This window comes from Stenella coeruleoalba, assembly GCF_951394435.1.
Source record: "Stenella coeruleoalba genome assembly, chromosome: 16".
NCBI lineage: Eukaryota > Metazoa > Chordata > Mammalia > Artiodactyla > Delphinidae > Stenella > Stenella coeruleoalba.
This window is the reverse complement of record NC_137162.1, coordinates 72,396,663-72,420,673: the sequence shown is the minus strand read 5'-3', so window position 1 is coordinate 72,420,673 and position 24,011 is coordinate 72,396,663. Positions and strand designations below refer to the sequence as shown.

Here is a 24,011-nt window from a genome sequence, read left to right as displayed (position 1 = left end):
TGTAAGGATTTGGCTTTGACCTGATAGGGCATGTGTTTCAGAAATCTGGGAAAATGAGAGAAGAATGGATACAGGTCAGTGGATCCCAGCCCTGGCTGAACATATTGACAGAAGAGCGTGGGAAGCTTTTTAAAAATACCAGTTCCCGCCCCAGACCAATTACATCAGGATCTCAGGGCAAGACAGAGGCTTCAAAAAAATTCTCCAGGTAGTGCTAACGTGCACCTAGTGCACCTTGACAACCACTGATATAGGTGGAGGTATGTTTACGGTGGGAAAGACAAGATATTTAGGTATTTCACAGTAGGTGGCTTCCATTTTCTCTGAGAAACTAGTTGCCTAGGACACACGGTCAGACCGAGGAAGTGAACATTAGTATATATTTGTTCCTTATGCACACAGAACAGGAAATGAACTCAGTGTTCATCTAGATCATGAACCTAATTTTATAGGTTAAAATTAAAATAATAAGTTCTTATTTACTAGATACCTGCCATGTGGTAGTAAGTATTTTATATACATGATTTGTCATACAATAGGCATCCAGGGTACATATTCCAGTTTATAGATGAGGAATCAAAGCCCAAAGAGGTTTACTATCCATAGGTCATAAAGGCAGTTTTGAGGAATTAAGAAGCCTCAAGAGTTTCCATCGGTGATTTTTCTCTGCTGGTTTATATTAAATGATGAAAATCTATGATGAGGTCTGGAAAAGTCAAGTGACTTTTCACAAAAGCACATAAAGTTCACCTTAAAAACTGTAGGTAAACTAACATTTAAAAAATATTAACTCCACATCAAGCTATAATTTTACATCTATTAAATTTCAAAACAGAACAAAACAAAATTTTGCATGAACACAGATAGTGTTATGGGGAAATGTTACCCTCATACATTGCTCGTTGCTGTAGAAACTGGTAAAAGCTTTCCTGGAGAGCGATTTGGAAAAACATTTCAATAGCCATTAAGTGCTCATATTTTTTGGGGGGCGGGGCGGGGGGGGTTAAACGTTTTTATTGTGATAAAATATATATGACATAAATATGTCATTTTAATCATTTTCCGGGTTAAATTCAGTGTATTAATTACACTCACACTGTTGTGCAACCATCACTGCTCTGTGTTTCCAAATTTTTCCAACATCCCGAAAAGAAACTATAAACATAAGACAGTATCTCCCATCCCCCTCTTCTCCCAGCCACTGGGAACCTCTACTCTACTTTCTGTCTCTATGAATTTGCCTATCTAGTTATTTCATATAAATAGAATTAACAATATTTGTCTTTTTGTCACTGCCTTATCTCACATAGCATATTTTCAAGTTCATCCATGTTGTAGCATATATAACAAATGTATTCCTTTTCATGGGTGAATAATATCCCATTGTATGTATAGATCACATTTTGTTTATGCATTCATTTGTTGATAAACACTTGAGTTGTTTCTACATTTTGGCTACTGGGAATAATGGTACAATGAACACAGGAGTCAAAATGACTTTTTTTTTTCTTTTTGTGGACATACGTTTTTCTTTCTCTAGAAGTAAATTGCTGAGACATAGGGAAGGTGTACATGTACCTTTTTTTTTTAATAGATCTTTATTGGAGTCTAATTGCTTCACAATACTGTGTTAGTTTCTGGTGTACAACAGAGCGAATCAGCCATATGCATAAATATGTCCCCATATCCCCTCCCTTTTGAGCCTCCCTCCCATCCTCCCTATCCCACCTCTCTAGGTCATCGCAAAGCACCGAGCTGATCTCCCTGTGCTATGCAGCTTCTTCCCACCAGCCAACTATTTTACATTTGGTAGTGTATATATGTCGATGCTACTCTCATTTCGCCCCAGCTTCGTCCTCCCACCGCTTGTCCTCAAGTCCATTTTCTATGTCTACCCCTTTAATCCTGCCCTGCAGCTAGGTTCATCAGTATCATTTATATTTATTTATTTTAGATTCCATATATATGCGTTAGCATACAGTATTTTTCTCTTTCTGACTTACTTCACTCTGTATGACAGACTCTAGGTCCATCCGCCTCACTACAAATAATTCAACTTCATTTCTTTTTATGGCTGAGTAGTGCTCATATCTTTTGACCCATGTAATTTTACTTCTGGAAAAATAACCTTAGTAAATAACCCAGAACTCTATTCACCAAGATGTTTACTAAAGCTAAATTTGTAACAAGACAAACTGGACACCTCTGAAATGTGTAAAAATCAAGATTTGTTTAAGGATAAATTTGTGGATTTATTGAACTCATTTAATCAGCAAATAATGAAATGCCCAATGCGTGCCAGACACTATGCTAGGCCCAGAGGGGTACAAAGGTGAACAAGCAGATGCACAGTCCTGCCCTGTGCGAATACTGTTTGTTTGTGTGAACAGAGAGAAAACTACAACGTGAAAAATATTTGTATATTTTTTATAACTCTTTTTCTCCCTCAAAGAATGGGGAAGAGTCTACAGCACTACAAAATAGAATAAACAAATGCAGGATCAGGGAAAGTGCACATTTTTATAGAAAATCAAGTTCAGGGAGAAAGCGTACAGATATTACTTGGTTATTAAAGCTGGAGCTCAAATTCTGAGCTTTCAGGCAGGCAAAGGAAATGGGAAATATTAATAGTGAGTGATTTCCCTTGTTAGTGAAAAGAAAACAGCAAAGCTTCTCAGGAGAAATCAGTTATTACTTGTATTTTGATGTAAAATATATCTCTCTTTTTGTAAATGTTCAATATGTCATATTATTGGCATCTCTCAGGGGTTTGGAAGATTTTTAAAAATAAAATATTTCAAGCATATGAAAATGTACATAAAATAAAGTAATGAGCATATGTGTATCCCACACATGGCCTGAAAATTTTAAATATTACAGTTAAAACCCTTTTGCACCTCTCCACAATTCTATTTCTTGGTATCCCTACCCAGAATTAATCATTCTCCAAAATTTGTTGTCTCTCATTTTCAATTTAATTTATTCAATTTTTTAAAAACTGTTCAATTTAAATTTAATTTAACTCAATTTTCATTTCAATGTGTATGCCTTCATTGAAATATGTATCATTGTTCTCATATACATACACATTTCTGTGCATACATAGTATTTCTATAAATGAGAGGTGTGGAACCTCTAGCTGGTTCACTTTTTCCTGCTGAATAAAACTATTCTATCAACATGCCACAATTTATCCATTTTCCCATTGACAAACATTTCGGCTATTTCCTTTTTTTTTTTTGCTATTACAAAGCTGCAACAAACTCTCTTGTTACCTTCTTATGTGTGAAAGCTCCTCAAGCACTACATCTAGAGTGCAATTGCTGGCCAGGGTATATATTCAATATAGCCACATGGCTCTCCACACTGGTCATACCACGTTATATGGAGGACAATTAAGTGTGAAGGAATTCAGTGATAGTACAGCCAGGGATGAAACAATGCTCTGCTGACCACCACCTCTTTCCTGCCCCTGGAAGTTTCCTCTCTACTCAAGGGACAAGAGTGGGATTGAATTTAAAAAGTACCCTTCTGGGCTTCCCTGGTGGTGCAGTGGTTGAGAGTCTGCCTGCCGATGTAGGGGATGTGGGTTCGTGCCCCGGTCTGGGAGGATCCCACATGCCGCAGAGCGGCTGGGCCCATGAGCCATGGCGGCTGGGCCTGCGCATCTGGAGCCTGTGCTCCACAACGGGAGAGGCCACAACAGTGAGAGGCCCGCATACCGCAAAAAAAAAAAAAAAAAAAAGTACCTTCACACAGTACTAGAGCAAATAATCCAAAAACTTATATGGAACCATAAAACACTGAGAATTGCCAAAGCAATCCTGAGGAAAAAAAAAACAAAGCAGGAGGCATAACCCTCTCAGACTTCAGACAATACTACAAAGCTACAGTAATCAAAACAGTGTGGTATTGGTACAAAAACAGATATACAGATCAATGGAACAGAATAGCCCAGAAATAAACCCACACACCAACAGTCAAGTAATCTTTGACAAAGGAGGCAAGAATATATAATGGGAAAAAGACAGTCTCTTCAGCAAGTGGTGCTGGAAAAGTTGGACAGCTGCATGTAAATCAATGAAGTTGGAACACACTCTCACACTATGCACAAAAATAAACTCAAAATGGCTTAAAGACTTAAATATAAAACATGACGCCAAAAAACTCCTAGAGGAGAACATAGGCAAAACATTCTCTGACATAAATCATACCAGTGTTTTCTTAGGTCAGTCACCCAAGGCAATAGAAATAAAAACAAAAATAAACAAATGGCACCTACTCAAACTTACAAGCTTTTGCACAGCAAAGGAAACCATAAACAAAAGGAAAAGACAACCCACAGAACGGGAGAAAAGATTTGCTAATGATGCGACCAACAAGGGCTTAATTTCCAAAATATACAAACAGCTCATACAGCTCAACAACAAAAAAACAAAAAACCCTGTTCAAAAATGGGCAGAAGACCTAAACAGACACTTCTACAAAGAAGAAATACAGATGGCCAATAGGCACATGAAAAGATGCTCAACATCACTAATTATAAGAGAAATACAAATCAAGATTATTAATACAAAGAGGTATCAGCTCACAACAGTTAGAATGACCACCATTAAGAAATCTACAATTAACAAAGGCTGGAGAGGGTGTGGAGAAAAGGGCACCCTCCTACACTGCTGGTGGAAGTGTAAGTTGGTGCAGCCACCATGGAAAACAGTATGGCAGTTCCACAAAAAACTAAAAATAGAATTACCATATCACCCAGCAATCCCACTCCTGGGCATATATCCAGACAAAACTATAATTCAAAAGGATACATGCACCCCTGTGTTCAAGCAGCACTATTCACAATAGCCAAGAAGACATGGAAGCAACCTAAGTGTCCATCAACAGATGAATGGATAAAGAAGATGTGGTACATACATACAGTGGAATACTACTCAGCCATAAAAAAGAATGAAATAATGCCATTTGCAGCAACATGGGTAGACCTAGAAATTAAGTCAGATAAAGACAACAACCATATGATATCACTTATATGTGGAACCTAAAATATGACACAAATGAACCTATCTATGAAACAGAAACAGACTCATGGACATAGAGAACAGAATGGTGGTTGCCAAGGGGGAGGGGGTTGGGGGAGGGATGGAGTGGGAGGCTGGGATTAGCAGATGTAAGCTTTTATATATAGAATGGATAAACAACAAGGTCCTACTGTATAGCACAGGGAACTATATTCAATATCCTATGATAAACCATAACAGATTCAGTATAACTGAAACATATTGCTGTACAGTAGTAATTAACACAACATTGTAAATCAACTATACTTAAAAAAAAAAAAAAGTACCCTTCAAGCCAGCATCTGATGACCCCTGAGGCAGAGGTGAAGAAATGGAACAAAAGGCATAGGTCTTCTACTGCCTTCTGACTCTAAACCCTAAACTCTCTCAGACACATGTGTAGAGAGAGCCAGTTTGCAGGACAGGGTCTGAGCCCACACCCCCTGGGAAGAGAAGTCCAAATCTGGAGAGTAAAACCTCTCAACTCACCTACCCGCTGCCGGCATAGAGCAGAAGGAAGAGTGAGAGAGAGGCTGTAAGATGGAAACCATTTGGGAAATGTGGTCTAATTTATGATTGAAATACAAGAAACTGCTCCTCCCTGAAAGGAAAACTGACACCTCGGCTGCTGGGGAGAATACTGCAGAAGTGGGCAAGGCATGTGACTTGCTCTTGTGACTGTGGATATTTTCTTTTATCACACTGATAAACAACCAACGTTTTTAAACTTTTTTCTTAAAGCATGGTAGTGGTTGAAACTTTCATGTCTTCTTGCTTCATGAAATTACAAAAACCTTCAGCGATGGAAGGGACTCATTGGGATATGCAGGCAGGGTTGAATGCCATGTACAGACAGCCAAAGTTTCTGCTCTGGGAAGCTTCCTTTTTAAAGTTATAGTAAAGAGTGGAATTAATGTTTAGTGTTACCGTATTTATGATCCTAGAATACCTTCAAGGTAATTCAGCCTATTTTTTCAAACTGTCAGTAACTTGGTTTATTTCAGGATTATTAGTTTATGTCCTCTTATTTTTTGAAAATTGCCAATATTCAGTCTCTCCTTATTTGTGTATTTATGAGTTCGCCATATCTGCAATATAATAACTTTAAAAGAGTTTCAGACAGCTGCGTATAATTATAAAGGAAAAACTTTTGTATAAAAAGGCTTTTTACTCTGCTTCCTGCCCATATGTGACCACTAAAGATGACCTAAAGGCTCTCTTCTTTTTTTTTTTTCTTAAGATATTAGAGAGAAAGGAGATATGGTCGTTGCCAAAAATCACTAAATAGCCATTATAAAATACATTTGCTATTCCTCACACCTTCCAACTCCAATGGCAGATACAATCAATAGACAGCAAAGGATCTGAAGTGGTCCAAGGCTGTGAGGTTTATACATGTCCTGAGTTTATAGTTTGCCTTCTCTCAAGGTCATTCAAAGGATGGTGAGAACCTAGTCAAGTATCACTTATTGTTGAGAAACACCTGAAAGTTCCTAAGGGTAACATTCTTCCAGCCCATTCCATTTTGCAGGGGTAACACTGTTTATTTTGTATTTACATTTCCCACTTTATTTCAAAAAGATTGTTCTAACTCCCAGTAGCCCAATACTCCCACCTGGGTTTTGCTCAAGAATTTTTCGTAAGAAAAATCGCTTATGTGAATTCACAGCCACCTACCTTCAGTCTCTACGTTATAAAAGAAAATAAACAACTTTAATTACATTGGAATTTATATTCCTTGTGGCACAAATACAATTAATCTTTTTTTAAATTTAATTTTATTTATTTATTATACAGCAGGTTCTTATTAGTTATCTATTTTACACATATTAGTATATATGTGTCAAATACAGTTAATCTTCACAGTTATACCCCCTTATAGTGACTCAACTATTAAATGCTGCCAATTCTTTATTCATATTGTTTCAGCTTCTGTCTTGTCACTCTTAGGACCACTCCAGCTAAAGCTGAAACCTCATCGTTTTATGGCTGGATTGCTGAAGTCACCTCTAAATCTATATCCGCCTCCAGTATTTCCTCTCTAATTTGGTTGGTATTCACCAGATTAACCTTTTATCAAAACCCCCTATAATCACTTATTTCCCATAATCAAAAGCCTTTAATAATTCCTCACGAGTTTAAGTCTAAAAGCCTGATATTTGCGGTACTCAGCAATGTGGCCCCAACCTGCCTTTCTACTCCAGTTTCAACCCCCCTTAATGCTAGAATCCTTCAGTCCACATCTAACAATCTAGTCAGAGTCCCCAGGCCACATGCTGCTCATTCCCACCTTTGTACTTTTCCTCCTGTCCTCTCCTCAATTTGGCAAATGCATATTCACCAGGCACTGAGTACAGTGCTAAGCATGGAGAGAGCAAAGCTGAACAAATCCAAGTCCCTGCCTTCTTCTCTCTACCCACCTACTGTAGGCTGAATCATGGCCCTCAAAGATGTCCTAATCTACAGAACCTGTGAATGTGTTACTACATGTGGCAAAAGGGTCTTTGCAGAGGTCATTAAGTTAATTAATGACCTCACATTAAGTTAATCTCCCATCTGATTTGGGAGATGATCCTTGGATGACGTGGGAGCCCTAAATGTAATCACGAGGATCTTTATAAGAGAGAACCAGAGAGTTAGAGGGGTAGGGATAGGGGGTGTTGGTGATGTGCCAGTGGGTGCAGAGACTGCAGTGATGCAGCCAGGAGCCAAGGAATGCCAGAAGCCTCTAGAAGCTGGAAGAAGTAAGGAACAGACTTATTCATGGAGCCTGCAGAAGGACACAGCCCTGCTAATACCTTGATTTTAGCCCCATTAGACTCATTTTAGACATTTTATCATTTCAATGAGATCCCTCATGCTCATTTACAGTTAATCCCAGTTGTATTCCCAGCTTCAGGAACAACTAATCTACTTTCTGTCTCTATAAATTTGCCTTTTCTAGACATGTAATCCCTCCTGTGAATCTTCAGGGTACTAGCAATAATGTTTTATATGAGGAGTATATATCTGAGGACCTCACATGATTCAAAACTGATATATTTTCATATGAATATTCTCACAGAGGAGATGTATATTTTAACGTACAACACTGTAGATTTTCTTTAATTCTGCTTATTTTTTCACCATCATCTCTACTCTTTAGAAGAAATTCTTGGAGGGTGGGGATTACTTTAGCTTCTTTTATGTATCTGATTCATCATCTTTATTTTTTTATTCCAAAGATCTTCGTTTTGGGCATTTTTTTAAACATTAGCATTAGCTCTTATACCAGTATGACCACATGATGAATACTTAAATGACTTTGTTACAGAAAAAACATTTTAAATTATAATAATAAGAGTGTGAGAATGATAGTACAGTAGTCATCAAAATAACATGTATATAGACAATAGTAAGCAACTCTTGACAGTGTTGGGTATTTCTATTTACCAGCTAAAGTTGTACCAACATTTTGCCGCAGTCAAAACATGAAACACAATTTACAGTACACCCAGGCAGCTGTGAAAATTAGGCATATTTTTTAAAATTTGGAGGCCAAAACATGAGTGTCATTAATGCATTGTTCAATGTCAAATTCATGTAAAATGTGACCTCATTTACTCTCTTTACCACTCATTTGACACATAATAGAAGACCTTGATTATTGTAACTGCCCAGTCTCCTTCGGTATACTACAAGCTTTCTTAAATCTTATATCTTTCTTCCTCCCACTACCTGCTTCCTCTTCCCTCACTTCCAGCATGTATTACAATGTTCTGTCTAGGCTACTGCATAGTATTTCTGCTCAAAATCTATTCAATCTGTTGAAGACAATTACCTCTTTGAAGCTCTACAAATAATCACTCTAAGCAAATACAATTGATGTTATTGTAAAATAAAATTTCCTTATTTCACTCATGTGATTCTAAGAGAGGAAAGAGGGAACAATGGATCAATGTCAACTTATAAATATTTTAATTTATGTGGCTCTGGTACCCTAATCTGGAAGACTATTTCTAACTATTACCCAGTATCAGTTCCCTATATTCTTACCTTTTTTGGTATGAAAAATTAAGTTAATAAAAATCTAAGACTCCTTTTCCTTAATAATGATGATTTAAGCTGTTTCTAGTTCCCTTAGGACATAGCCAATGTGGAATTAATTTTGGTGAATGGAAATATAAGCTTTATCTCAAATTAAAATTTCCCCCAAAGGGCTTCCCTGGTGGTGCAGTGGTTAAAAATCTGCCTGCACAACAAGAGAAGCCACCTCAATGAGAAGCCCATGCACTGCAATGAAGAGTAGCCCCTGCTCGCCACAACTAGAGAAAGCCTGCACACAGCATCGAAGACCAAAAGCAGCCAAAAATAAATACTTTTTTTTAAAAAAGGATGCAAAGAAAACAGTCTTTAAAAAAAATAATAAAAGAACCCACCTGCCAATGCAGGGGACCCGGCTTAGAGCCCTGGTCCAGAAAGATCCCACATGCCACAGAGCAACTAAGACTGTGCGCCACAACTACTGAGCCTGCACTCTAGGGCCTGCGAGCCACAACTACTGAGCCCATGAGCCACAACTACTGAAGCCTGCAAGCCACAACTACTGAAGCCTGTGCACCTAGAGCCTGTGCTCTGCAACAAGAGAAGCCACCCCAATGAGAAGCCCGCACACCACAACGAAGAGTAGCCCCCGCTCGCTGCAACTAAAGAAAGCCTGTGTGAAGCAATGAAGACCCAACACAGCCAAAAATAAATAAATAAATAAAAAACTTTCCCCCAAAGACTTTGCTTAATAGATCTCAAAAGAAAAATGAATCAACAAGGTTATATGCAGCAAAATGAAGTGATGCCATTTTAATTCACATATGTAGTTCTCCAAATATAATAAAATCATTTATTAATGATTTATATGTGGAATTCAAAATACCAGGGCTAAGTAGAAAAGGATGCTTGTCATTAGTCTTTCAAATGCTACTCCCAATGAAGCACTTAAAGGTGGTATATCATTTTCACATCAGAATATTTTTGTTCAAATAATCTTCAGTAAAATAGGTACAAATAAGATTATAAAGTTATTTAGGTACTAAATTATGGCTTTTGCCATTCAGCCTTGAATCCAACTCCAAAGGTCAAATTGCTACATATTTTTAATAGATTTTTATCTGTTTCTGTTAACTAGGTCACATAAAGGGTATCCAATTACTATGCTCCATGGACTTAGACATCTTGCTTAAAATATTATTAAACTTATGGTTACTACAAAGCTACAGTAATCAAAACAGTATGGTACTTGCACAAAAACAGACACATAGATCAATGGTACAGGATAGAAAGCTCAGAAATAAACCAATTAATGGTCAATTCATATATTATGGTCAATTAATCTATTACAAAGGAGGTGAGAATATACAATGGAGAAAAGAGTCTCTTCAATAAGTGGTGCTTGGAAAACTGGTCAGCTATATGTAAACGAATGAAGTTAGAACATTCTCTAACACCATACACAAAAATAAACTCAAAATGGATTAAAGACCTAAATGTAAGACTGGATACTGTAAAACTCTTAGAAAACAACATAGGCAGAACACTCTGACATAAATCACAGCAATATCTTTTTTGATCCATTTCCTAGAGTAATAAAAATAAAAATAAATGGGACCTAATTAAACTTAAAATGGACAGCAAAGGAAACCACAAACCAAATGAAAAGACAACCCACAGAATGTGAGAAAATATTTGCAAACAAAGCAAACGACAAGGGATTAACCTCCAAAATACGCAAAAAGCTCATGCAGCTCAATATCAAAAAACAAATAACCCAACCAAAAAATGGTAAGAAGATCTAAATAGACATTTCTCCAAAGAAGTCATACAGATGGCCAAAAAGCACATGGAAAGATGTTCAACACTGCTAATTATTAGAGAAATGCAAATCAAAACTACAATGAGGTATCACCTCGCGCCAGTTAGAATGGGCATCATCAAAAAGTCTAGAAACAATAAATCCCCTCCTACAATGTTGATGGGAATGTAAACTGGTACAGCCACTACGGAGAACAGTATGGAGATTCCTTAAAAAACTAAAAATAGAGCTACTATTTGATCCAGCAATCCCATTCCTGAGCATATATCTGGAGAAAACCATAATTCGAAATGATACATGCACTCCAATGTTCATTGCAGCACTATTTACCAAAGCCAAGACATGGAAGCAACCTAAGTGTCCATCGGCAGATGAATGGATAAATAAGATGTGGTACATATATACAATGGAATATTATTCAGCCATCAAAAAGAATGAAATAATGCTATTTGCAGCAACACAGATTGACCTAGAGATTATCATACTAAGTGGTCAAAGACGAATATCATATGATATTACTTATATGTAGAATCTAAAAAAAATGATGCAGGTGAACTTGTTTACACAACAGAAACAGACTCACAGACTTAGAGGGTGGGCTTGTGGTTGCCAAGGGGGGAAAGTGAGGGAGAGGGATGAATTGGGAGTTGGGGATTGGCATATACACAGTACTATATGTAAAATAGATAATCAACAAGGGGCTACTGTATAGCACAGGGAACTATACTCAATACTCTGTAATAACCGAAATGAGAAAAGAATCTGAAAAAGAATAGATATATGAATATGTATAACTAAATCACTTGGCTGTTCACCTGATACACAACATTGTGAATCAACTATACTTCAATATAAAATTTAAAATTTTTTTAAAAAGAAAAAAACTGATAGAATAGAAAAATAAATACATAAACTTATGGTTACCAAAGGGGAAAGATGGGGGGGGATAAATTAGGAGGTGGGGATTAACATATATACACTACAAATATAAAAGCGATAATCAACAAGGACCTACTATATAGCACAGGGAACTCTATTCGATACTCTATAATAACTTACATGGGAAAAGAACCTGAAAAAGAACTGATGTATGTATATGTATAACTAAATCACTTTGCTGTACACCTGAAACTAACACAACATTGTAAATCAACTATACTCCAATATAAATGAAAAATTTTTTTAAGATTTTAAAAGATTGTTAGAGCAATGGAAATAAGATAGAATAGATTCTCTTTGGGGGCTATAGTTCTCAGAGACAAAGTTGCTGTTGTTGTTTTTTAATCATACACGCAAAGAAGAACAGTTCACCTTTTTGTAAACCCCCTTTCATGAAATGGGATTCTTAAATTATGGAGTATGGTAAGTGAAAAAGCAGATCTTCATTTCCTCCATCCCAGTGGTCAAGATAACCAGAAGGAAGACTTCGGGAGAAATGATACTAACCTTCAAAACAAGGTTGTTATAATACTTTTCAAAATAAAAACATCTGACTTTTATTTGGCTCTTACTAAATGCCAAGCACTTTTACATATATTATCTCATTAAACCCAAAGAATAACCAATGAAAGTAGGTAATATTGTCTTCATCCCCTTTCTTGTTCTATGGAAACACAAAGTGATTAGATAACTTGAACAGCATCGCAAAGCTACAGGTGAAGCTTGTGAAGATGTAAAGAGCTAGGATGTTAACCTTGGCTTTCTGTCTGCAGAGCCTGAGCAGGTAATCATTGTGTCACAATTGTGTGATGACCAAAAGCACACAGAGCTGCTTGTCCAGCGATCATATACCACCTTCCTTTCTGATTGTGAGATTTGTGTCAGTTTTCCCATAATGCTGTTATTTGCTCCAAAAGATTCACAGTTATATTGTCATTGTGAATTGTACTGGGTTGGCCAAAAGATTCATTTGGTTTTTGCCCATAAGATGGCTCTAGTAGCAATTAGTTGTCCTTAACTGCATTTGAAACAGTTTGTTAGACTGTATGTGACAGCTGTCATCTCGGCGTGCATTAAAAAAAAAAAAATTGGTGAATTTTTGTGTAGCCATTTTAATATTGAAGATGGAAGAAAAAAGCAACATTTTCAGCATATTATGCTTTATTATTTCAAGAAAAGTAAAAATGCAACTGAAACACAAAAAAATAGATTTCTGCAGTGCATGGAGAAGGTGCTGTGACTGATCGAACGCGTCAAAAGTGGTTTGCAAAGTTCTGTGCTGGAGGTTTCTCTCTGTACAATGCTCCATGGTCGGGTAGACCAGTTGAAGTTGATAGCGATCCAATCCAAACATTAACTGAGAGCAATCGATGTTATACCACGCGGGAGATAACCCACATACTCAAAATATCCAAATCAAACGTTGAAAATCATTTGCACCAGCTTTGTTATGTTCATCGATTTGATGTTTGGGTTCCAAGTAAGTTAAGCAAAAACACCCTTCTTGACCAAATTTCCGCATGCAGTTCTCTACTTAAACATAATGAAAATGTTCCGTTTTTAAAACAAATTGTGATGGGCAATGAAAAGTGGATACTGTACAATAATGTGGAATGAAAGAGATCGTAGGGCAAACGAAATGAACCACCACCAACCACATCAAAGGCCGGTCTTCATCCAACGAAGCTGATATTGTGTATATGTTGGGATTGGAAGGGAGTCCTCATGAACTCCTTCCGGAAAACCAAATGATTAACTCTAACAAGTACTGCTCCCAATTAGATCAACTGAAAGCGGCACTCGATGAAAAGTGTCCAGAATTAGTCAACAGAAAACACATAATCTTCCATCAGAATAACGCAAGACCGCATGTTTCTTTGATGACCACGCAAAAACTGTTACAGCTTAGATGGGAAGTTCTGATTCATCCGCCATATTTACCAGACACTGCACCTTCAGATTTCCATTTATTTAGGTCTTTACAAAATTCTCTTAATGGGGCTTCACTGGTGGCGCAGTGGTTGACGGTCCGCCTGCCAATGCAGGGGACACGGGTTCGTGCCCCGGTCCGGGAAGATCCCACGTGCCGCGGAGTGGCTGGGCCCGTGAGCCGTGGCCGCTGAGCCTGCGCGTCCGGAGCCTGTGCTCCGCAACGGGAGAGGCCGCGACAGTGAGAGGCCCGCGTACCACCAAAAAAAAAAAAATTCTCTTAATGGAAAAAATTTCAATTCCCTGGAAGACTATAAAAGGCACCTGGCACAGTTCTTTGCTCAAAAAGATAAAAAGTTTTAGGAAAATGGAATTATGAAGTTGCCTGAAAAATGGAAGAAGGTTGTGGAACAAAAGGGTGAAGATGTTGTTTGATAAAGTTCTTGGTGAAAATGAAAAATTTATTTTTACTTAAAAACTGAAGGCACTTTTTGACCAACGCCAATACTATTTATCATTATAAACTCATCTTTATACTGTTAAAGACTTTTACCCATGAATGGAGGGTTGCCTGATATTAGTCATGTGATGCCTGTGTTCCTTTGTTTTGTAGTTAGTTGCCTGATGTATCTTTGTCTATTCAATCTTTCTGAGTCACTGTTAAGGTGTATGGAAGAAAAATTAGCTTTGCTGCAGTAATTATACAGCTTTGCTCAGATAACTGAAAGAATGCATGAATTCCTCAAGTTGTACTCAGGAAAGGTTTCAATGAAGGTAAGGGATTACAGTACAGTAGCAGAAATAAAGCCCAGGCAACATCAGAGAGGAACAAGTTTCTAGGCACAGATTCTAGGGTCCTTTCCCAATTTCACAGGATGGGCTTTGTCTTCAGGTCCAGAACCTCCAAGATACGTGCGTGATACTTGATCTCAGAAGAACAACTTACTCAAAGAGGAGTCTTTTGTACTCTTCTCGTCACATAGCCAAAACCAGGACATTGACGATTCTCAATAGCAGAACCAAGAAAATACAAGTCAGATGCAAAAAAAATCTCTCAGTACATTTTCTGTAAACAATGCTGACTAGCTGTTTATGCCTGATCTTAGTGCCCAGGAATATAGTACCAGACTGCATTTAGGTTTAGCCAAGGTCAGCATCATGGTTTCAGGCATTCCCAGAGATGAGCACAGCTGAGAGTAACACAGTACTGACCCAGCGCCGCCTGCCCCTGATGCCTGGTCAAGCCTTAATTATAAATTGCTCATCATTTTTCTTTCTGCAACTTTTACACCACTTATAAAAAAGAAAAAGAAGAAGGATAAACATCAAAATAGTAATCATTTGTACCATCCAGTGAGGTTTAGGATGGCTTTAAAGAAACATTTAAGTTTAGCAAGTATTCTAACACAAACTTATTTTTTAAATTGAAGTATACTTAATTTACATTGTTAGTTTCTACTGTACAGCAAAGTGACTCAGTTATACATATATATATTCTTTTTAATCTTCTTTTCCATTATGCTTTATTACAGGATATTGAATATAATTCCTTGTGCTATACACTAAGACCTTGTTTATCTATTTTATATATAGTAACACAAACATTCTTAATCTTGCATAAGCTGGGCAACTCTTATATCTCCCTCCACTACTGAATTTGAACTTCATGAAATTATCAATAGTTTGATTCAAAATAATAATTAACTGATTATTAACAAAATCCCATTCTTTCTCTAGCCAACCAGTTTCCCTCAGAAGACTATCTTACGGGAATTTTAACTTATTTTTCTGATTTGCTTGATCATCAGTAAACTATCAGCATAGGTTTGAATTAAACTTTTTCTAATATTAATAATGTGACACGCACTGTGCTTTGGTTTTCAGTTGCCGGACATATTTTTTCTGTTCCTTCACTGTCAATCTTTCTGAATTACTTTGTTTCTGAGTGTGGAAGCAAAATGGACACATTGCCCTCTGTCATTATAAGTAAGTATGTGCATCATGACACATCTTCAGAAAGGAAGAAAAAAAACACTTTGCACTGAGATAAACCAAAAATAACAGGTCAGTTTGTTAAGTTCTGCTCCTTGAAATAAATGAAACACTGAGCATTTCCTGTTGAAGGAAACACTTTTATTCCTGGTGTTTATAATACTATCGTCTGAAGACATGCGCCTTTGCAGCTATCATTGTGAGAAATTTCTAGTTTTTTCAACATGTGCAGTCCATTATGAATTAGTAACCATTGACATCTTGCGTTTTTTCCTTTTAATGAATATTATATTTTTATTTGGTGAGAAAATGTTTCTGATGTCCAACTCCCTTGTATCTCTTTGAAAATAACATTCTTCTCTTTTCTAAAATGCTGTTGATGCTTTTTGTTAAAATGGTTAAAAGACCCAAGAAGGCAGAGCAGCTGATTATGGCAACAGGAATTTTTACTGCTAGCAAAGTCTCTTCTTCCCAGCACGAAGGCTGCAGGCTTCTTGATAGAAGCAAATCTGCTTCTCTCTGTTTCAGTACCAAGGAAATTTCTTTGGGATTTGTCTCCTGCTGCCTTTTAGAATCGTCTCATTTTCTTACTCTGTATGGATATTCCCTGGTTATAGACTCTTGGCTTCCTACCATAGTTTTTGACCATTTCTTTGTTTATAGTTTGGCTTAGTCCTCCATTTTTTTTTCTTTTTCCTTTTTTTTTTTTTGCCTTTGCCATTTCTTAACGTACAAATATTTATTGAAAAACAATGGTAATAAGTAGTAAAAGTTTTCCCTCTACCTAACCAGTTCTCCAGTTAGACACAGTTAATAGTTCAGGGTGTATCTGTGTATTGACCTACACACACACACACACACACACAGTCATAATCACAGACACTTAAAAACAATGAGTTTCTATCAATAAGTAAACTTTTTACTTCCTAATAAGTTATGGACAGCTTTCTCCTTTAGTGCTTATAGATATATCTCATTCTCTTTAATAACCTCTCGAGCACTCGAGTCTCCTTGACTGCAGACTCTGTCTTTGCCACACATACTGTTTTGATTCCCTCAGGCTTCATAGTCCTGGGACTCACTCAGCCCAGCTTTGCTCCTTTTCCACCCGCAGCCCAGGGCCTTGAAAACCACTGCAGGGACAGAACCAGGGGTGGGCTGGACTTGACTTTAACTGTATCATGAAAGCCAACTGTTAAAATTTCAGGAACTTTGAAAGTTTGCTGTTAAACGCAGTCATTACTAAAAATTAAATCATACAAACTTAAAATGAAATAAATTACATTAAAAATAAGGGTAAAAATACTAAAAGATGATCACTTCTGAATCTTTTATTACATTTTACTATTATCTCTGCTATGAGGTTATTTATGTCTATTGTTTCTGAATAGTGAAGACACTACATAATAGTGTGCTATCAGGCATCTCTTCCCAACTCCTCAGCCAGTGAGATTTCATTGCTAGCTTGAAACCTGCCATGATGGGAATACTTACACTATGGAAAACAATAAATAATGCAAATTGGGGCTTGAGGTATAGTTTTGTTGATTGTTTAGGCTAAAAAAGTGATGAGGGGGCTTCCCTGGTGGCACAGTGGTTAAGAATCCGCCTGCCAATGCAGGGGACATGGGTTCGAGCCCTGGTCCAGGAAGATCCCACATGCCGCAGAGCAACGAAGCCCGTGTGCCATAACTACCGAGCCTGTGCTCTAGAGCCCGTGCTCTGCAACAAGAGGAGCCACCACGAGAAGCCCGTGCACCACAAAGAAGAGTAGCCCCTGCTCGCCGCAACTAGAGAAAGCCCGTGTGCAGCAACGAAGACCCAACACAGCCAAAAATAAATAAATTTATTTTTTAAAAAAAGTGATGAGGAATATGTTAATAATTCAGATTAAACTGAAAAGTGTGGGTGTCTATAGTCATTAGATTGTCAGTATCACAGTATTTGAAAATAACTGTCAGTTTCAGCCAAGAAGTCACGTACCTCACTGACAAATGGGTTGCTTCACTTTTGTATACTCACCATTTATGTTGGAACTACACTCGATTGTCAGTGAGGTAAGTGCGTTCTTCACTGGATAGTCATCACAGTTTGATTTTGTAACACTACTGTTGGCAAATTATGAAAAGGATAGACTTTGCAAGAAATAGCAAGTCACGCTGAAGTTACAGGCGCATGGAACTTATAAGGAAGTATATTATACTATTTCATTATTTGTACATGATGTGATATACATCCTTTATGTCTGTAAAATTTCTAATAAAGTTATGTTTTTACATATATGCATACTTTTTTTTGAGAGCTGATTGTTAAAACATTGACCATCACACCACGGCACAAAACCCTGGACTCCACTTGCCTAGAAAGAGAACTTAGGAGGAGGGTACAACTTGTCCTTTGCTATCAACTAGGTCTTGGACCTTAAGCAAGCTTTCTGGATTTCAGCTTGTTCTTTTTTAAAATGAGGGCTTTGGACGTTTTTTAACCATTTTTTCCATCATGGATTCCTTTGGGAATCTAATGAAAGCCTTGGACACTGTCTGTAAGAAAAATGGATACACACACATTTGTCAGTTATTTCTGGGGGTTTATGGACTCCTTAAGTTCACTCAAGTACCCCAGGTTAAGGATCTATGCACTCTCTAAATTCCTTCTGGCTCCAGAAACTAAAATTCTGGGATGTCAAAACACAATCTGATAAAGTATTTATAAAAATATTTAGAGAAACTAGTTTTTCTTCCTGCTTCAGCAGCAAAATCAGAGTAATCCAAGTTGGGAGTTAAATCAGCAAATGGATTTATTTCCAAAAAAAGATAATTGAAGAACAACCCACAAGCTGAACCCACATGGCAAGTCTTCCTGCAGAAAAATTCTTGTTCCTAAATTTGAAATGTCCCACTCCTACTGCACAGAAGATAATATTATTAGTAGTAGGCAGAAAATTCATCGTGACACAGATTTCAACAAATATTTATCTGGTATTTCTGAAAAGTGGAATATTTCTGTAGGAAAAGTAAGAGCTATGTAGATAAATGTGAAAGGATTTCCAAATCCTTCAGGGTAAGCATGATATGAAAGAGGGGATGGGAAGAAAGATACACACTTTTTCAAGTTGCCTGAAAAACCCAATTTCAGTTTCTCAAAGGGCACTGCCCCGTTTGTGAGGGGCAGCATGCTCCTTCCTGAGGAAGGCAGGGGCCTGAGAATTCAGATATTTCTAAACAACCAGAATCAGTAGCAACCCAGGCCTAGCATATATGGTGACTGCTCAGTGATTTATAAAGTTCACTCAACATCCTCACTTCAGAGGCCTTGAAAGCACATTCTCAAAGCAGGCCAAGAGCAAGAAGTTTCAACAAATGTTGTGTTAGTAGTAGTAAAACTATGTTAACAGCAAAAAGGCCCATCTGCCTCTGTGAATTTGTGTCATGGAATTTCCATGTGGCGGTTTAGATCGCTATCAATCAATATGCAAAGCCAAGTATATGTAGGACAAGAAGGTTGGTTGCACAACTCTTATGTTTTAACATGATTCAAACTATGTAAAAATCGAAAAAGGAAATACATGTCAATATTCATTGAAAAAAAATGGAAGGCTATACAGCAAAATACTAATGGTGGTTATTTTGGAACGATAAATTGAAAAAAAACATTTTATTCTGGATTTTTAATTTTTTTCTCCAATGAATGTGTTATTTCCATAATTAGAAAGAAAAATATATAAAATGTTTCTCATTAGAAGGATAAAAGGTCATATTACATCTAAACTATTAATGTCTAGGTTTTTGCTTTTGTTTTTGTTTTATCAAAAGCTTAAAAATCCAAATAAAAAAATTTTTATTGGAGTATAATCGATGTACAATGTTTGTTAGTTTCTGCTATACAGCAAAGAGAGTCAGTTATACATACACATATATCCACTTTTTTTAAGATTCTATTGCCATATAGGCCATTACAAAGTACTGAATAGAGTTACCTGTGCTATTCAGTAGGTTCTTATTAATTATCTATTCTATATATAGTAGTGTGTATATCAATCCCAATCTCCCAATTTATCCCTCTCCCCCAAGTTGTTTTTAAAATGTATTGGTTTTTAACTCTATTTGTATTCTCCATTTTGAATACTTAAGTACTAATCTTCATCATCTTTGATAAGTTGAAAGGAATCATTTTTGGTTTACTGGTGCCTGATGTTCGGATTCACAGATACAAAAATGAGGACAGATATATTCTCTTTGATGACAAGAACAACCACTAATTGCCTTTATACACTCAATCATTAAGGAATTATTGAGCACATACTTGAGTAAGCTGTACTGAAGGATACTTAGGTTCATAAGAGAGCCTCTGCTCGAAAAACACTATAAAATCTACAACTTCCAGATGTCAAACTTGGAGCTGGTGCGAGCCCAAAAGTATCCAAGCCCAAAAGAATCTGCTCCCAAGAGAATTAACACTTGGACTCTTAAATATAACTTTAGTCACTTCTTCCCTTCCTCCTCCATCTCAGATGAATGAATATACTGCATCCAGAGATGTGCCTGCCAGAGTCTGAAAAAAATTTAGCTGTCAAATTCTGTAAACAAAGAAGGTCAAGTGTGATTTCATTATAAGTAGAATGGGTGATGGATCACTTGGTGTGAAGTGACATGTGACGGGCTGTCTGCTGGCCGAAAAGAAATCTGTCTCCACCAAGACCTCAAGTAACCTGAAATTCTGATATTAGAGATGTATTGCCTTGAATTTCGAAGATTTTCTACCCTTCAAATGTTCCCCAGGAGTAGGAAATCATCCTTTGGGTAACAACAGCTGAGCCACGATTAGCTTACATCTTGCAAAGATTAGTCAAGCCCTTTGCATCTGGGATACAGGTATTCAGCAGAGAAAGGAAGAAGAAATTGGGTACCAGGAGAAGGTATAGTTGGAAATGCTGAAAGCAAGGAGAACTGATTCACACACACATGCACACACACACACATTTTTCCTAAACCCCAGGACTGTGCCCAGGACAGACTCAAGCCATGGAAAGGTCTATATTTATATTCTCTTATAGTGTAACAGTAAACACTTGCTATTTAACAGATAATAATGAATGCCAGAAATGATTAGCTGTTATTAAGGTTTACCTGAAAAGAGAATGTGCATGAGCAGGGGAAGGGGAGAGCAGTCATGCTGTCAGTGCTTGGCCTAAGAAATACTTATTGAATGAATGAAATTAAATACATGAAAAAAACAGATGAAGCCAGACATGATAATGGTAATATTATTAATAATAACAATAATAATCACCTTAAGGGCTTCCCTGGTGGCGCAGTGGTTGAGAGTCCGCCTGCCAATGCAGGGGACACAGTTTCGTGCCCCGGTCCGGGAAGATCCCACATGCCACGGAGCGGCTGGGCCCGTGAGCCATGGCCGCTGAGCCTGCGTGTCCGGAGCCTGTGCTCTGCAACGGAAGAGGCCACAACAGTGAGAGGCCCGCGTACCGCAAAAAATAAAGAAATAAAAATAATAATAACCTTAAAATGCAAAAGGTTAAAGATCTATAAGCAGCTTTTTATATATCAAATTAAGCATGCTGTTGTCTTCACATTCATGTTTTGAAAGAGTGCAAGACATGTCAACTCTTCCTCAAGGGAAAAAAAAAGTCTAACAAACAAATAAATCAAAAGACCAAGTCTTGAACACTTGCCTCTATCTTTGTTATTTGCTCCCTTTTTCAAAATGAATAACTACAGACATTCTGGGGCACTCATAAATTGGCCTAGAGCTCTTATTTCCACTGGTTGACCTTCACATGAATCAGAAGCAACCAAAGCTTTTTTGCTTTTGTTAATTAAAGATTCTGGACTGATCAAAAACTTCATTTGGGCTAAGGCCAGTTGGTGTAAAGTCTGCAACCCTTACTTAAGTGAGACATCTGTCAGAATAGGAAAAACATGCTTCTCCATCGCAGTGAAATTTAAGAAGAGGCCCATCTTCCATTCAAGAAAAGTGCTTTTGCACGGGTCAAGCAGAAACCAAGCAACTCAAACAAGAAGACTTTCTGCTATATTTGAATGCCTGGCATCTGGAAAGGCTGAACCTTAAATGAATAGATTTGCCAGTCTCTTCAAGAAGTCTCTAAAATTTTCCAAGCCAGGGGAAAAGAATAATGGTTAATACAGTGAGTCTTCACCCTGAATTTTCTAGGAGAGACCAACATTTCAAATAATTGATCATTCTCCATAAAGGTATTACCATATAGCCTGATTTAGGGTTCAGAAAAAATGGCCTGTGTGTTTATGGATCAAGTCCCTTCCTGTACAATAGCTCATGATTATAAAATGATGCAACAGGAACGTTAGCTTGGTTTAAACTTGTTATGTTTTTATAAACTAAAGAGAATTTATCTTGATGCTGACCTACTTTTTGCATAGACTGAATGCTACCTCCCCAAATGCCCTTGAATATAACTGACTTTGTACTTGACTATGGTCCAAGCTAAAGGACAACAGATAAAAGGAAAACATTAACTAAAATACTAAACAATAATAAAATGTTCATGCTAATCAGATTTTCTGATTACCTAAGGATTAGGCAGAAACAACTTTTGCAAAAATAGAGTTTCCAAAACGTATGAGTCATTCTTAAAAATATAAATATGGGGAATGGAATTAAGTCTATTTTTATGGGTTCAGGATCATCGTTCTAGACTTTAATTCTTCAGAGGTTATTTCTGAAAATAGACTGGCAGACAGTGCAGGCCATTGGACTAAAGGTGAACAGACTTTGAAACAGTTTCTAAAAGATACTTGTGGCAATGAGCTTTAAAAAGTTATACCTGTACAATAATATTTTGTTTTTTAACTTGTCTGAAAGGATTTCAGCTCTATTTAGGATTGGAGGTTCTATTTAGTAGGATGCTATCTAATAAATCTGCCTACTTTCTATATATTCAGTCTTCTGCTACTTGCTATGATCAGTCGATCAAAGTTTTACTGCCATTTTTCAGATAGCTTCTCAATTTTAGATGTTTATTCTTATTCTCATTTGAATGCCTGACTATATCTTTGTCTGGTTTTTGTGGGAGGTGTCTGTGAACCTTGAATAAGAAACACCATCTGTAGTTCATTTATTTGGCATAAGGGTCCATTTAGAGAGATTTTTGGCATTTAAAACCAAACTGCTGTGCTACCCTCTGGCTGCTTCTGATAAAATCTAACAGAAGAAATTGGTAGCATGTTCCCCTACAGGTCTTTCTCTGTGTGGAATTTCATGTTTCTCTCACAGCCTAGTTGAATGTCTACTCATCTTATCAAGTTGACATGATTAATTTCTCACTGATAGGACAGCAGACGCATTTGAAATAAATTAGGGTGATCCTGCTTTCTGTTAAAGTCCTCTGCGTGTGCCCACTTGTAATTTTCCAGCCAGTAAGCTTGAGTGTATTTTCTAACAGTTCAGATATACCATTATTTTCCATTTTCACTTCTCTTTTTCTGATGTCTGCAGACTGGGGAAGGGCCAGGGGAAATGCCACTTTATTTGCTCTACATTTTGCCAAAGGTGGAAGATTTTTAATCATTCCTCTCTGCAAGCTTCCAGAGGGGGATAAATGAACCATACAGCGATACTTATAATCTAATTAAGATAAAACATCACATCCTTCCAATTAACTTCACTTCAGATTCAGAAGACCCAAATGTGATCTATACTGAGGACACATCTTTAGCAAGCCCACACACACAGCAGAAAAAAGATATCCTCTTTCATCATTCAAACAGCAATTCCTTCCCTTCTTTTCCAAGATGACAACAGTGTGTCAAATTCACAAAATTTTAACAATAATTGTACCTTAGATTCATAGAGGGCCATTTATCAAAGCCTCTTGTTTGAAGAAACTTTTAAAATATAAAAGGTAAATATTAAGGGACTTATGCCTTTATCTCTGACACATAAAGAGCTTAGATGTTGTCACTTCCATCCTTAGAATAAGAAAAAGTTGAATAAACTTAAAATCAATGAGTTTTCTTGGACCATCAGAGAATTGAGGTCACAGGGCAGATAGCCACTCTGAATTCTAGAGAGACAGAAGAATACAAAGAAACACAGCCGACGTCAGTTTATCCAGAGCAAAAGCCACTAGAGCCATAAATTGGTAGGAACACTTCAATAGTTATTTTGATGAATTGCTGGAGGCTGAGTGTAGACTAGCATGGAAAATGAGAAGTTCCTGGGGGCTGCAGTTTTAGAGAGACCCT

At 37.2% G+C, this 24,011-nt stretch overlaps 1 long non-coding RNA gene across 7 annotated transcripts in view; it reads right to left on the bottom strand.

Moving 5' to 3' along the window:
• LOC307175696 overlaps positions 1-24,011 on the bottom strand; it is a 245,785-nt gene that overhangs the window by 47,724 nt on the left and 174,050 nt on the right. For all 7 annotated transcript variants that reach the window (XR_013824419.1, XR_013824420.1, XR_013824421.1 and 4 more), the window contains one exon: positions 21,061-21,214. This is a non-coding gene — a long non-coding RNA (uncharacterized lncRNA). The remainder of the gene's footprint in view (positions 1-21,060; positions 21,215-24,011) is intronic.